This window comes from Cupressus sempervirens, chromosome 5, assembly GCF_028749045.1.
Source record: "Cupressus sempervirens isolate cs-2001-9-10 chromosome 5, ASM2874904v1, whole genome shotgun sequence".
NCBI lineage: Eukaryota > Viridiplantae > Streptophyta > Pinopsida > Cupressales > Cupressaceae > Cupressus > Cupressus sempervirens.
The window spans coordinates 1005883043-1005897766 of record NC_143122.1 but is presented as its reverse complement, the minus strand read 5'-3'; the positions used below and the strand labels follow the sequence as shown (position 1 = coordinate 1005897766).

Genomic DNA, 14724 nt, shown 5'->3' with positions numbered 1-14724 from the left:
TTTGAAGCTAAATCCAAATTTTTTTAATGGTTTTTTGACATGTTTATTTGTAGACATTTTTAACTAGGAAACTTTGAATGTCAATATCTTTTGACTGAGTGGTCATCATGAGATGGGATCTAGTTGGGTGCAAGAATGTGGAACAAAGTATCGACATGTTAGTTTTCAAAGCCCAATTATCTATCTGGGTCAGTTTTTTAAGCCAACCTACAGGCCTTCCTATCAGTGAATCATAGTTTGCAGATAACTGATAAACAATTTTTCAATGATGTTTTAGGGTTTGAATTTGACTCTAGTCAATACCAAGGTCTTAGTAGAATATTTTGAAGGGTTAGCTATTTAAGTTCAAATTTTTTTTAGCTGGACCCACTTTGGGGCTTGACTAATTTTGCCAGACTGATAAGATATTGGTGAATAAGGATGCTTTTGAAAAAGATGTTATAATGATTCTTTCTGGGTTGATGTTTTTTGTATATGAACATAATCATTAAAATGTCAAATGAATTATTTTATGTGTCATCAACATTTGGAATTGGGGGGAAGCATCAACACTGATATGGATAGTCAAAGATTGGATTGATAGGTAAGGGTTACTACATCGGCCTTCTTGTATGTGCAATTAGCAAAAAATGGGAAGCCACATGTTCTCTAGAGTTTCAGAGAATTTCCTAAACATTTTCTTGGCACCCTCAATGTCTATTGATTTATTTTGCATAGAATATTAGGAATGATACCACTCACCAATCTTTCCAGTTTGGCCCATTCAATATAAGCTTGAGCTTTTCGCTGTTCATACCTTTCAATAAGGTCAACTGGGAGAGCTTTTCAAACCTCTGTAACAAAGATTTATATAGTTCAATGACTTCATAAAATCTCAATTTGAACCATTCAATGTGAAGTTATTATAAAAATTATTTGTAGCGTATGCATGAAAAACCTTTGACATAGGAATTGATTCATTGCATTTGCAAGTATCCATTGGAAGAGTTCAATGACATGGCCATATTCAAAGGGGGAGAAATCCATACAAAAGGAAGAAGGGAGAGCATCCATATAAATAACAGTAGAAGTAGGACACTCCACATCAAGGCACAAAGACCACATCTTGGTAGGGGAAAACCACCATAGCACAGAGAATAGAACACCCACAGTGAGAAGGGATCTCCACGGCTTTGAAGAGCAAGGGTGCCAAAGAAAACCACCTACATAAAAATCTTTAGGATGTTTTGAATTGGAGCAAGGTGTAGGAAAGACTCAGAGTTTCCCCCCACATTGGAAAAGCATTAGTCCATGTGGATTAAAGGAAGAGGCCATTAGAAAGCTGCCAGAATATTTCTACATGCCAGAGGGTAGAGGAGGTATCCAAAATAGTCCATAGCTTGTAGGAACTCTACATTAGAATAAGGGTGCTCCAAAATAGTGTAGGGTATTCACCAGAATATGGGATCTCCATGGCATTGAAAAAATAATGGTGGCACCATTTGCAAGAAGCAACCACGTCCATAAGCAAAGCATTCACATGCAAGAAGATGAAGATCAATGGATCATCTAAAACAATAACAATGAGGGGGGGGGGGGGGGGGGCACTGCATGAAAATCTAAAGAAATAAGCTCCAAGGCATGAAAAGATGTAGGCAACAAAGTCGTTGAAGTAGCTCTATTCCTAATGGGGAAGGACATATCGCATTGTCCCACATTGTTTAAGGGATGGGAGTCATTGGTGTTTAAAAGACCAATTGCACAATAGAAAAATGTGTTAATCCAATTAGGCTTATAGACAAGGAAAGGGGTCACACATGGATGGGACCTACCCAGCTAGTTGGAGGTGACCAAAGTCAAACAAGTTTTGACTATTCAGATGCCCATAAAGTAAGGTGACACATAGAATGTTGAGAGGTCAAATCATGATGTCAGAGATGTCAAAGAGAATGATGCGCGATGTTATGCAATGATCATGAAGTCGTAAGATAATTTATTCTGGCTTGAGATGCTATGACACCATCATAGAATTGTAGAATGAAAATTGGACCCTTCAAATATTATTAAGTCATCGAATGGTTGGGAAGAAATATTGAGCCTTACGATATTATGAGGGTCATTGTAGAATGAAAATTGAACCCCTTAGATATTATGAAGTCATCGAATGGTCAGGAAGAGAAATATTGAGCCTTACAATATTACGAGGGTCATTGTGATATCATAAAATGAAAAGTTAAGTCTTAAGATCATACGGGAGGGGAAGATTCAAATTTTTTAAATGGTTTAAAGGTGGGTCCCACCTAGGTAGTTGATGAATAAGAGATGGCCAAGTAGCATCGTGTGATTGGAGACACAACAAATAAGGGTAAAGTGAAATATTAAAATGAGATATTCATATCACCTGCACTGAGCATACATTCAAAGTGGGGTATTTAAAAATGAATTTGATTATTTCTATAGTTTAGAGTATGTAATATTTTTTATTTTTTATTTTTATACTTTGTTCATAGCTCGAGGGATGGAATTTCAAATGAATCATAAAGGCATGATTTTTATCCAAAATGCACACTATAATATACTGATGAAACTAAGAAGAGATAAATTTTCTATTTCTGCAGTCCATTTTCACACAAGTATTAACTAGAAGCAGCTGTAGGAAAATTTGTAATCTTGGGGCATCCTCAGTGCAAAGGAAAATTTGATGTTTTTAGATGAAGTGATAGCAGGATTAAATTAGATTTTGATGTGATCAAGTGTCCTAAGGAGCTATAAAAGTAAAATTGAATGTTTTAGAGGCAATTAGAAGTAAGGAAATGTTTGCTAACAATACATTTGAATTTCACAGCAAAATTAGAAGTGAAAACAAAATCAAATTTGAAGCTCCAGCACAGTTTTTGATGTGTATCAGATACTTTCTTCAAAGGATATTTTGCAGACTATTTTAAGGGGATATATTAGATATTTTGTTACAGAAATTGATGAGATTTAATTGTCGGTAGATGAAGAAGTTTAGTTTCAACAACATCAGAATGAAGACAATTTTAGCAGGACAAATATCAGTTTCATATTCTAGATCCTAAAATATCTTCTCTTCTCTGCTCTTTGTAGAGGTTCCAATTTTTATGACTAGTGAGACCACAAGGTTGGCTCCAGTGCTAGAATTGTGATACCATTCTCAGTGTTCCTCTATTATGAACAACAAAAATGTATTTCTTTTGAAGCATTTTATACTACATAATCATTCCTTGGTGTTATTTTCTAAGTTCTAACATACATATGATGTATTGTTTTCAATGAGATCAATACAAGAGCTTAATTTTTCTTAGTTTTTCGATTCTCATCTCCTTCCCCTATTATCTACAATATTTTTTGTTTAAGAATAAAGAGCTTAAGCTCAATTGTAATCCCTTAAGGTTGTATGTCAGGATAGGTTTGCTATTGGAACAAATAGCCAAGTAAATTTTTATTTACCTTGACAGAATTGTAGGTTTCACCACGAGGAGATTACAATAAGTATGAGAGTTTTTATGAAGATAGATGTCTATTTGCAAGACAAATAGATGGATTAGATGTCTATTTATATGAGTATATTAGGATATCCATGTGTATGTTAAAGTTTAGTTGATGTTGAATGGACACGGGACTAGTCAATTTAGAGGTTGCATGTCCTCTATTGATGCATACCTAGGTTATGCTAAGATCCAAATCTTTAATTGAATATCAAATTACCTTTTTATGTATTGAAGAACTATAAGTGTTGGTCATTACTTATTTATTGTTACATTTTGGTTGTAGTTAGCTACTATGACCAAAAAATTTATTAGCAAATCATAAAAGAATATTGGCCATTTTTGCTAGAGGGGATAGTCTTGCAGAGAAGAATATCAAGTTAATAAGATCAATCCCTTAGGTTTTCCCACCTTGGACTTATAGAGCCTAAAGTGAAGTGAGTCTTGATGACTCTAATGTTGGCCCAGAACTAAGATTTAGCCTTGCTAAATATAGGATTTAGCTCATCCTTAGGCTTGTCCCTGTCTTTGTTTCCTGGTATCAAGTTTAAACACAATTGATATGTTCCTTACCAAAAAGAACTCCAACATTACCTTTTTCCTTGTATTATTTGAAGTTATTGAAATTATTTTTTGCTTTGTACTTGTTATGCTTCTTTTCATCTTTGTCTTCTCTGTTTGGACATCTTGTAGCAATGTATCCAACTTCTTCACAAGAGAAATAGATCAAAAGAATTTTAACTTTGTACTTTCCTTTGCCTTTGGGATACCTTATTGTAAGTAATTCCTCAATAAGTTTAATATCACTATCAGAACTATCTTCCTCTTCACTTTCAGATTATTTGGCTTTTGACTTTTTAGCTTCTTTTTTTGAGTGAAAACTCGATTTCAAATGTAGACTCAAGATCGCTAGAGCTAGGAACATAATTATCATAGTAATCTAGCTCAAATGTTGTCAATATTCCAACTACTATATCCAATATTATATATCATTCTTTGGATTGTATCTCATTTCTTGAATTATTGATACTCTAATTAGATATATAGGAGGAAGTGTTCTAAGAAACTAACTTACCACTATCTCATCTTAAATCTTTCCTTTTGAAGCTTTGATTGCACAAACACTAGCTTTGATTATGTCACTATACTTTGAAATATTCTCATCTTCTCTCATCTTTATTTGATCAAATTTTCCTCTAAGACTTTTAGCTTTAGCTCTTCTTACACTGTCATCTCTTCCATAGATGGCTTTCATCTTGATCCACATCTCACAAGCAGTTCCATAGTCTTTGACTTCATCAAATTTGACATAGTTGAGAGATGAAGTAATATCAATCATCATAATGTTATGAATCTTCTATTCTAAAGTTTCTTCAATAGTCATAGTTCTAGCAAGTGTCGTGTATTTGGTGTCTAGGTACTTTATCCCTAAATCTCCAATGGTTTCCCAGTGCAGCCTCATGAATTCTTGTCATGCCTTGAAGTTATTTTTGTTTAGCTTGGGAATCTCCCTTCTATAAGACATTTTGATCTTTAGCTTAGGTCCTTAAAACCTTATCTGCAAGCACCAAGAAGATCTAATACCAATTGTTGGAAGTATAAGAGGAGAAACTTGAGAGGAAAGGGGTGAATCAGTTAGGTCACTAAAATGTTGAGATAATGGGTGTTGCACACATTGCATAATATTGTTAATATTGTATTATTTTATTTTATTATGTAATGTTGCACCTAGATGGGCATGCAACATGTAAAGATTCCCATGAGATATACCTGATGAGTTCTATTATAACATTGTGATAATATTTGATGTAATTATTTAATATTAGAGAAAAGAATTAAATTTCCAATATTAAATGTGGGGTCAATGGGTTAGGTAGCATGTGGCTTATGTAATACTACTTGGTGGTTTTGTGGGACTTGCTATTATAAAAGTAGCCATAAGGTTAGTTGTTGCATGACAAGACGGAAGGCAAAAAAGGGCAAGAGTTGAGTGAGACAAGGCTTGATAGGTTAGACAAGGGGGCATTTGTGAAGGTTGAAAGCATGGCATGGAATGTGTGGATTCATTCTTGTTTAAACAGATTGCTTGGTAGTGCCTATGGAATTGAAGACTTCCATCGTTGTATTGCAATGGTATTTTGTTGAATAATACATGGTGATTTATTCTTTTTTAGGCTAGTTTTTACCCTTAATGAGGGTTTCCCAGTGTATATCTCGTGTCACAATTTTTTGTGTGTATGTTTTCTATTCTCTTGCATGTGGATTTTAATTGCATGTTTATTTTAAATCTATTATAGGTTATGTAGAAATGGTTATATTTTTTATTGCAAGTTTCCTTACAAGTGGTATCAGAGCCTAGTTTTATTGTTCTAACTCTAGATTGCATATATGGTAATGCATGAGAGGATAAATGATAGGGCAAGATATATGAGTTATTTATTGAAAATCTGAGGGTTTTGGATTTGCTATTATAATGGGATATTGGTAGATTTTTGGCATGTCAAATTGTTAGACAAAAGGATTTTTTGGATGTTTCATTTAAATGAGGGTTTTAGGGGGAGCTTGCAGAAATGACCTCCTGGGTAAAAACAAGCCTCACTGTTGGATCTGTGTTGACATTTCCATAAATTTTGATATATAATATACTCTAGCTTGGCCATGTTCAAACGAAATGAAAGAGCTTTTTAGTTTTATCCTGTGATGGCCATCAAATTTAATCACGTCAAAATTTTAGTCACAAAAAAAAAAATGCAATGAAAATGGAAAAAAGACTATCTTAGTAAAAAAACCATAACTTTCTCTTAGGATATCATATTTCAAACTTCTTATAGGTGTTGGAAAGTTAATTCAGGGCCCTAAAACTTGGTGTAGGTTTGGATCTATGATTTTGATATTTTGTTAGGTTTTAAGAGTTTAAAAGTTATATATTTTTTATTTTAAGCATAATAAGGGCATAACTTGGGCATATAGAGTCAAAGTTTGGACTTCGAATAGTCAATGAAAAACTCTTGGAGAGCTCTACACATTGGTTTAGATTTGGTGTAGTTTTGGCATGGTTTATTTGGTGATATATTAATCTGAATAGTTTATGGTATATATTGACTATGGTAGCATTGTGAGTTTATGATATTGTATATTTTTATGATTTAGATTTGATGTCATCATATACTCAGTTCATATTCAAATTGATCTCATGATGATATGGTTACCAATGTTTGGTTTGGATATGTATGATGACTTGTTGGGTCTACAAGTTGTGCAGTTTTGTAAGCAGTCTATACTTACAAGTTGCATTTATAGTTTAGGTATGGGGTTGTCTTTGCCTATTAGTCTTTCATTGTTGATGCATATTTAGATTGGTAGCTTGGATTTGGGTTGTCTATGCCCTAAGTCACATGATTTTCTAAATTTTCTTCATGCAGAAGGGATGAGATGTTGTTACCAGGTAAAGTCATGGTGGAGGATTGTAGTTGACTATTTTGGTTGACATGTTCAAGTACATATTGAGAGTTAGATACTTAGTTCATGGATGTGATCATGGTGTCATAGATTTTGGCATGACATGATTGGATATACAAGTACATCCTTGGTATTAATTGGTTTAAATTCCTAATTTTGTTATGGTGGTATAACTTTTTGGTGGAGGATCATGGTTATTTGGTTTTTTTTAAAGGAGCTCATGATGTGCACTTTAAATTATTTGATGGTTTGATGCCTTGGTTGATTCTCATGGTTAGAGAATATTTTTTCATCATGATGTCATGGCTAGATTAGATACAAGGGTTAGTGGGAGCTTGTAATAGTGATGAGGTGATAGTGTAGGATTAATTTTTGGTTTGGTTTGTATCTTCTTGGTTTGGAGATCTTGGTTTCACTTGATATTGACACTTTGGTTATGTGAGTGTAGACCTAGAGGATCTTCATATAGGAGATGGATTTTATGATGCTATGGGTGACTTGGTATTATAGTTGAGTGGGAGTTATTGGTATTGATATATTTATTAGTGTTTGTAGTTGTTGGAGATTTGGCTTAAATCATGTTGCTACAGAAGCGTCTTTGGCATTTGCATAGTGCACTTGTTATCTTCATGGTGTGTGAAGATGGATAGATCTTGAGGACTCATGGGATTCTTAGTTATCTTCATGGTGTGTGGATATGGTTCTTCATAGTATGGAGATGGTTTTTCTTCATGGTGTGTGGAGATGGTTGCATCTTGAGGACTAATGGTGTTCATAGTAAAGGTGTGGTTTATGCTTTCATTTGACATGTTATTCTTGGAGTTAGGATGGTTTCATTATTATGTCATGATATAGTCCTGATATGCATTTAGATTTTTGACATGTTATAGTATGTTCATATGGAGCATGTTATCTCTTTGGTTGAGATGAATAGATCATGTTGTCATGTTTATGTTTCTAAGGCCATGGTTGGAAATTTTACAATGATCTTGGTTTAGTTTCTTGGTATTGATTACATTGATCATAAGTTGGATAACTCATGATATTTCTATGTTGCATTTAGATTTTGCATGGATTGATTGGTTACAAGTGCTCATAGCTACTTAGAGACGGTGGTGATGCTCATTTCTCTTGGATTAGAGATGTGTTTTTTGAGACAATTGATGGTTTCAACAAGAAGTCTGAGGGGAATTCACCTAATATGGACTTGAGAGGAGATTGTTCTTAGATGAGCCTTGGTTGGAGACTTGGATACCTTGATGAGTATTCTCATTCCCCACTATTGGTCTACTTGGCAACTTTTCTACTTGAGAGGTATAGCCCATTATTTCTCTTAGGTGCATTATGTTTATGCTTATCTTTCCTGGATATGGATCTTGAGCTATAGTACATGAGTTTGGAAGGTTCATTTGAGAGATGGTTTAGCATTGGTTGTCTCCATTTGCATATGTTGTTATGTTGGTTGAGTTTTGGAGATGGTTTTATATTGGCATATTCCTTGGATTAGGAATGGTTATTCCTTGATTTGGGAATGGTTTATGAGTTTCATCTTCTTGTGAGAGGCTTACATCCATGATTAGTTATATGGTATGGTTTGGGTGTTGTTGAGGCTTCTTGGTTGGGGTTTTATGGAGGAGATCATACTTGCATAGTTTACATCTAGAGGTGTCTGTAGAAGGACATGATACATGGTGATGGATGCTTTTGGAGGCTGGGTTTTTGCCTCAATGAAGGTTTTCCATAGTATATGTTGTGCCATAATTTTTTGCGAGCATGTTGTCTATTCTCTTGCATGTGGATTTTAATTGCATGTTTATTTCAGATCTATTATGGGTTATGTGGAAATTGTGTTATATTCTTTATTACAAGTTTTATTACATAAAATAAATCCTAGATCCCTTAGATGTCAATACAGAACACAAACTTCACTGAAAATACTGATGCTCGATAAACACACATGTACTTTATTTACACTAGTAAATGTTGTAACTTGTTAAATGCTTAACATGAAAATCTTTAAGATATTATATGTGATTAATCTAATTAACTTAGTTTCATACACATAAAATAAATAACATGAACATAAGTGACACCAAGATTTAATGTAGAAACCCAATTTGAGAAAAACCACCAATTGTAACTAGTTATTGATTTTCACTCTTTTGAAGTGAGCCTTGTTAAGATTCAATCCTATTAGACGATTTAATCACCCTATTAGGAGTGGCCTTGTTAGAGGACTTTAGACACTTCAATCTAGAAATGCCACCTTGTTAGAGGATTTACAAATAGTTGTTAAGCCAACTCTGTTAAGAGATTTAGATCACTACAACAATGGTTATAGAGTAACAATAAGATGACTAATTTCTAATGCAAATGAATTGTTGATTACAGATCTCAATTCTAGCTTGTATACTTGATCCTTTTTGATCAAATGTATTTTTACAGCTCCACAAGGATATTCTTCTTATCCTTCTAATTCACTTCCTTTAAGCATCTTCAATTCTTCTATTTACTTGCACACATTCAATCCTCGACTTGACCTTATATTTATATCATACATATTGTCAAATTGGCTTGAATACAACTTAGAATAATTAATATTCATCTCCTCAGTCAGCTAGAACCCACAAACAAATCCATTGAATTCAATATGTCAAAACAAGAAAATCATTTGTTAGTTGACCCTTCTTGGTAGACACTAACTCAAAAATGATTTTCCTTGTGTTAACCAAGTGAACTCAATTAACACTACATCTTCACAAAGTTCTTTTGGTAATCGAGTGAGCTTGGTTAGCATTGGTTCTATCCAACTTTTCCTTCATTAACTAAGTAAGCTCGATTAACACTCAATCTTTTGCAAACTTCTCTTTGTCACCCGAGTGAACTTGGTAGTCACTAAATTTTGAACTTGGCAAATTTTGGAATGCTCAACAAACATAGGAAACTATCTTCATCACTCAAGTGAGCTCGACATACACTGACTAGAAAAGATATCACATTTTGTGTAACATTAAAGATGATACATAATTAACCAATTGTTTTCAACAAGCTCAATATTGGTGCCAGGTCCTAAAGTGATAGTTAGAAAATCCTATGGGTGATTTTATTCAATCAAGTGATAAAAATAAAATAAAATTCTGCTATAGGAGGCAATAGCTTAATAAAAGATAATTATAGGATGAAACACATACCCAAATTGGAGTACAAGACCATGTGTATCGATAAGAAAGATCTAATTTGGGGTACTGAGACTATGTGTGACACTAGAAAATATCCAAATTGGGTTACCAAGGCTATTTGTTCTACTAGGAATGATCTCAACATTAAGGACTATGTGATGACACTCACCTAGTCGTAAGCTAGAACCCTTGCCATTGTAAGGTAATGTTCATTCTTTTATATGATTATCCTCTTTTGTGTATTTCTTTCATGTTTGTGATACCATTTTATCATGTTTGCTAAGATGTATACTAATATATTCTATGTGGTTTTCTCATTATTTTTATGTTTCTTTTAAGTAATAGGAAGGGTCAACCCTAGTCATAGATTTTCTTAGAACCTATGTAGGTCATGGTCTTATCTCATACCTTAGAAGAGTAGGCCATTTATGGTTCTACATGGTTTTACGGTCTTATATTATTCATGTCTTATGGACGACTCTATGTCAATCCTTGTTGAGTAGCAATTGAAAATGATTTCTTGAATCTTGAATTTATTATGTTATATTTCCTTTGGAGGAATCTATATAATATTATAATTGAAGCTCTTGAGAGAAGTTTTAAGATCATATGTATATGTATCATGAGTTGAAAATATAAATAATGTCACTTATAGTTTCACTTGTATTTTCCATAAACTATAATAGTTTAATAAAATAGAATATTATATTAAACTTAAAATAGTTTTATATTTTAATTAGATAGAATATTATATTCAACTTAATAATTAATAATTATAAAAGAATCAATTTATTTGATTTTAATAATAATATTGAATGTGATTGAATTTCAATTTTAATATTTTTATTAAAATTATAGATATAAAAATACTAATATTCAATTTCTAATTTTAAAAAATTGCCATTCTATTTTTAAAAATAAAGTTAATGTTTAATATTTTAATATAAAAAATATTCATCATGAAAATTGATTTATAATTTATAATATAAATATATAGTTAGTGTCTTAGCATTTGAATTTAAAATCTTTAAAAATATATTTAGTAGTTTAATGTCTTTCCAAAAATATTGCCTCACTATAATCAGCTCCACCAACTGTATGTTGAAATGAAATAACAGTTTAGGTGCTAGGTGCAGTACTCTAGTAAGTTTTAAGTTTTAAAGAGAGAAGGACAGAAAGATTAATCTTTCTTGTAGTCTTGGAGCAAGCAACAAGAGCGAGTGGAATATAAACCAATTTTAAATGTAAACTCATCCATCAAAATTTAAACCTATTACTTACATTTAATTCAATTGAAATTAATTGTTTTTGTATTTACAAACCTAATTGTTATTGTATTTACAAACCTAAATCATTTAGTACAATGCTAGAGCATGAAACAAAGTTTCGTTTAATATCAAAAAGTTAGCTATATACAGTATTGATAAGTTAAAAAAAAAGTTAGGGTAAAAAAATCATTCTGAACAATCCGGCATAACATCGTCTTTATAACAGAAAACTCATATAAATCAAGGACTATTGATCCTGTAGAACAATGCAATTAATTCAAGTTTTTAAAACGAAAAAGATTAACAGAAGAGAGAGAAGTATTTTTACACCATCAAAGCAACCTTGAAAAGAAACTTCCTTTCCTTCCTTTAGAACAAGTCTATACATTATTACAAAGCCAATCAAGGCCTTCGTAGAGACCATCACCAGATTTTGCACAGGAACTCTGGACATGCCAGCGGTGCTGTGTTAAAGAGGAGAGCTCAAGCTTCTCCGATATCTTCAAAACATTCATTGCGTTGGGGTGATCATTCTTGTTTGCAAACACAAGAACAGCGGCATCTCTCAGTTCTTTCTCACTAAGCAAACCGTGCAACACATCTTTTGCCTCACCAATACGCTCCCTGTCACCACTGTCTACCACATAAATAATGCCAGTGGAATCTCCAGTGTAATATTTCCACAGCGGCCTGAGCTTTTCCTGTCCACCAACATCACACACAACAAAGGTGGCATTCTTGTGCTTCACTGTCTCCACGTTGAACCCCACTGTGGGAATCGTCTGTACAACTTCGTCCATACTTAACTTGTATAGAATTGTAGTCTTGCCGGCAGAATCAAGACCCACCATCAGAATTTGTACTTCCTTTGAGCTGTCCGGTATTTTGCTGGATTTGTTTCCCATCCTTATCCTACTCAAATGTAGCCAAATATGTTGATGGTGTCTACAATTTAAAAGGCCTTGGGAATGCTCATTGATTGCGTTGATTGAATCAAACCACTTATATACGGTATTAGATCAGAGTTCCGGCACTTATTTAAATGTAGGCCGACCATGCTCATCTTTTTATTTTACATTCACGTCCCTACGTGGTTTTTAACTATTCAGTGGTTTTAGGGTTTAGTATGTTTATTATGCGAGTTATTTTTATTTTTATTGAATTCTAAGGCCGTGTCTTCCATCATGTGTCCCTTTCTAAATAATAATAATATGTAAAATTGTCTTTAATTTACAGTACTTCATGTTTAGATGTGGGTTGATTTGTATTAATGTCGTGGTTTTGTATGGATCTATAATGTGAGAGTTTACATTTAAACTGTTGAATATTGATTGGATTTGTTTGTTTGTTTTTTTTTTTAAAGGTTTTTAAAATTTTATTTTATTTAAATTTGAAAAATGTGGTTTACTATTATTTTAAATTATTTATAATTATCTTGAAAGTTTAATAAAATGGATAGAATTATTAGATTCTATATGAATGTAGTGTTTAGTTTATCGATTAGATCGTGTGTTTAGTTGATGGATTAGATTGTGTGATTTTAATTAATAGAATTTAATTATTAAATTAAAAATCACTAACCAATTATAAAATTTTCATAGATTAAAGTTTTGTAAGCAATGAATTCTATTTGTTCAATTCTAGGTCTTTGGTTCTTGCTAATTTCAAATATAAGATTAAATACAACTTAGTCATTAAAGATTAAATACAACTTAGTCATTAAAATTAGGTAAGAGCCTACAACACAACGGTAAATTGTCTTATTGGAGAGGTCTTAGGTTCAACTCTACACAAGCTTAATAAATAATAATAATTAATAACATTGCATAATAATAATGCTTCGGCCTCTTACTAATAAAAAACAAAACAAAACTTAGTCATTAAAATCAAAAGATTTATTATTAAATTGCTTGACATGTGTTGATCATTGTTTTGTAAGATTCTATTTAATAAACTCTCCTATATTTCCAATTCATTTTATTAGTTTTAAGTATATCTATTTTATATAACCTTTTAATTTGAAGTTTGTTTAATTCTTTTATAAAAGGTTTTTTCCATAATTTTACTTTCACCGATCAAGTCTTGTTGAGTTTAAAGTGAGATTAGGATGGCACCCTCATCTCTTAACAAAATAGATTCGCAACCTAAACAACAAAAAATAATTATTTTAAGGTGTTTTATAATTTTAAAGAAGAGAAGAATGCATATTTTATATTTTTTAAATCATGTAATATACTTGAATTTGTAAATTTCATGTATAATCTTAGTACATTATTTTTATTATTTTGATAAATCTTCTTTAGATTTACTATTTAGTATTATTTAATCATGATTTTTGAATTATAGTTTTTTCTCTTTCTTTTTCCAAACTTTATTTCATTATATTTTCATTTTTAATACGATTTAAAGTTATTTTAATTTAACTAAAATTTAAACTACATACAACAAACCTTGTACCCCTCATCCATTAGTGTACATAGTAACCCATCACTTATCAAAAAATATATAAGAGAATGGCATAAATTTCAACATAAAAGCATATCACAAATAACTCACCTAGCTTTGTTCACTTTATATTAAAAATCATAATAGCTTTGCTCTATTAAGCTTTATATTATTACTATTAATATAAGAAGAATATTATGATAATAAAATTAGTTATGTAATGACCCCTCCCAATATGCCACTAAAAACCTCTAATGTTGAACTGAGAAATTTTGTCAAACACTTCACATACAAGGGTCACATGACTGATATAGTATTTCAGTTTGCTCTAATAACTCTTTCTTCAATTTGCATCAATGAGAATCTTTTGCAAGAAGACTCAAAATTGACTAAACAATGACCTAACATGAATGTGCAACTTATTTTGACAATATTCAATGCATATATGTAACTAAAACTACTTGCAATATGGTGCTACAACAAATAATAATTATGACAAACACTTTAGATGCAACCTATGATGGCATTATTGCACTTATAGCCAAGTGGTATTAATACAAACACTTGGTATGCAAAATTACAACATTATTTATGCCAAAAAAAGAACCTACAACCAATTGACATTTTGTCAAACAATTGGCTTTCAAACTAATAAGCTGATCATGAATGATAAATACATATTCAATTACAAATATATCAGACCAACAACTTATGTCTCTTTTATTGCACATATAATATCAACTACAATGCTAGTATGAAATAGCCAAGACTCTTGGCTTACATCCACAAGAATAATGCTTAAATCTGATACAAACTTTCACCCATAGCCTTACCTTTTAATATGCATCTAAATGATAAGAAAAATGAATGAAATATCCAAAGGAA

General features: G+C 32.0%; 1 pseudogene; it reads right to left on the bottom strand.

The window, feature by feature from the left end:
- Positions 1–11774: 11774 nt before the first annotated feature.
- LOC149559327 (ADP-ribosylation factor 1 pseudogene) lies at positions 11775–12299 on the bottom strand (annotated as a pseudogene).
- Positions 12300–14724: the final 2425 nt, after the last annotated feature.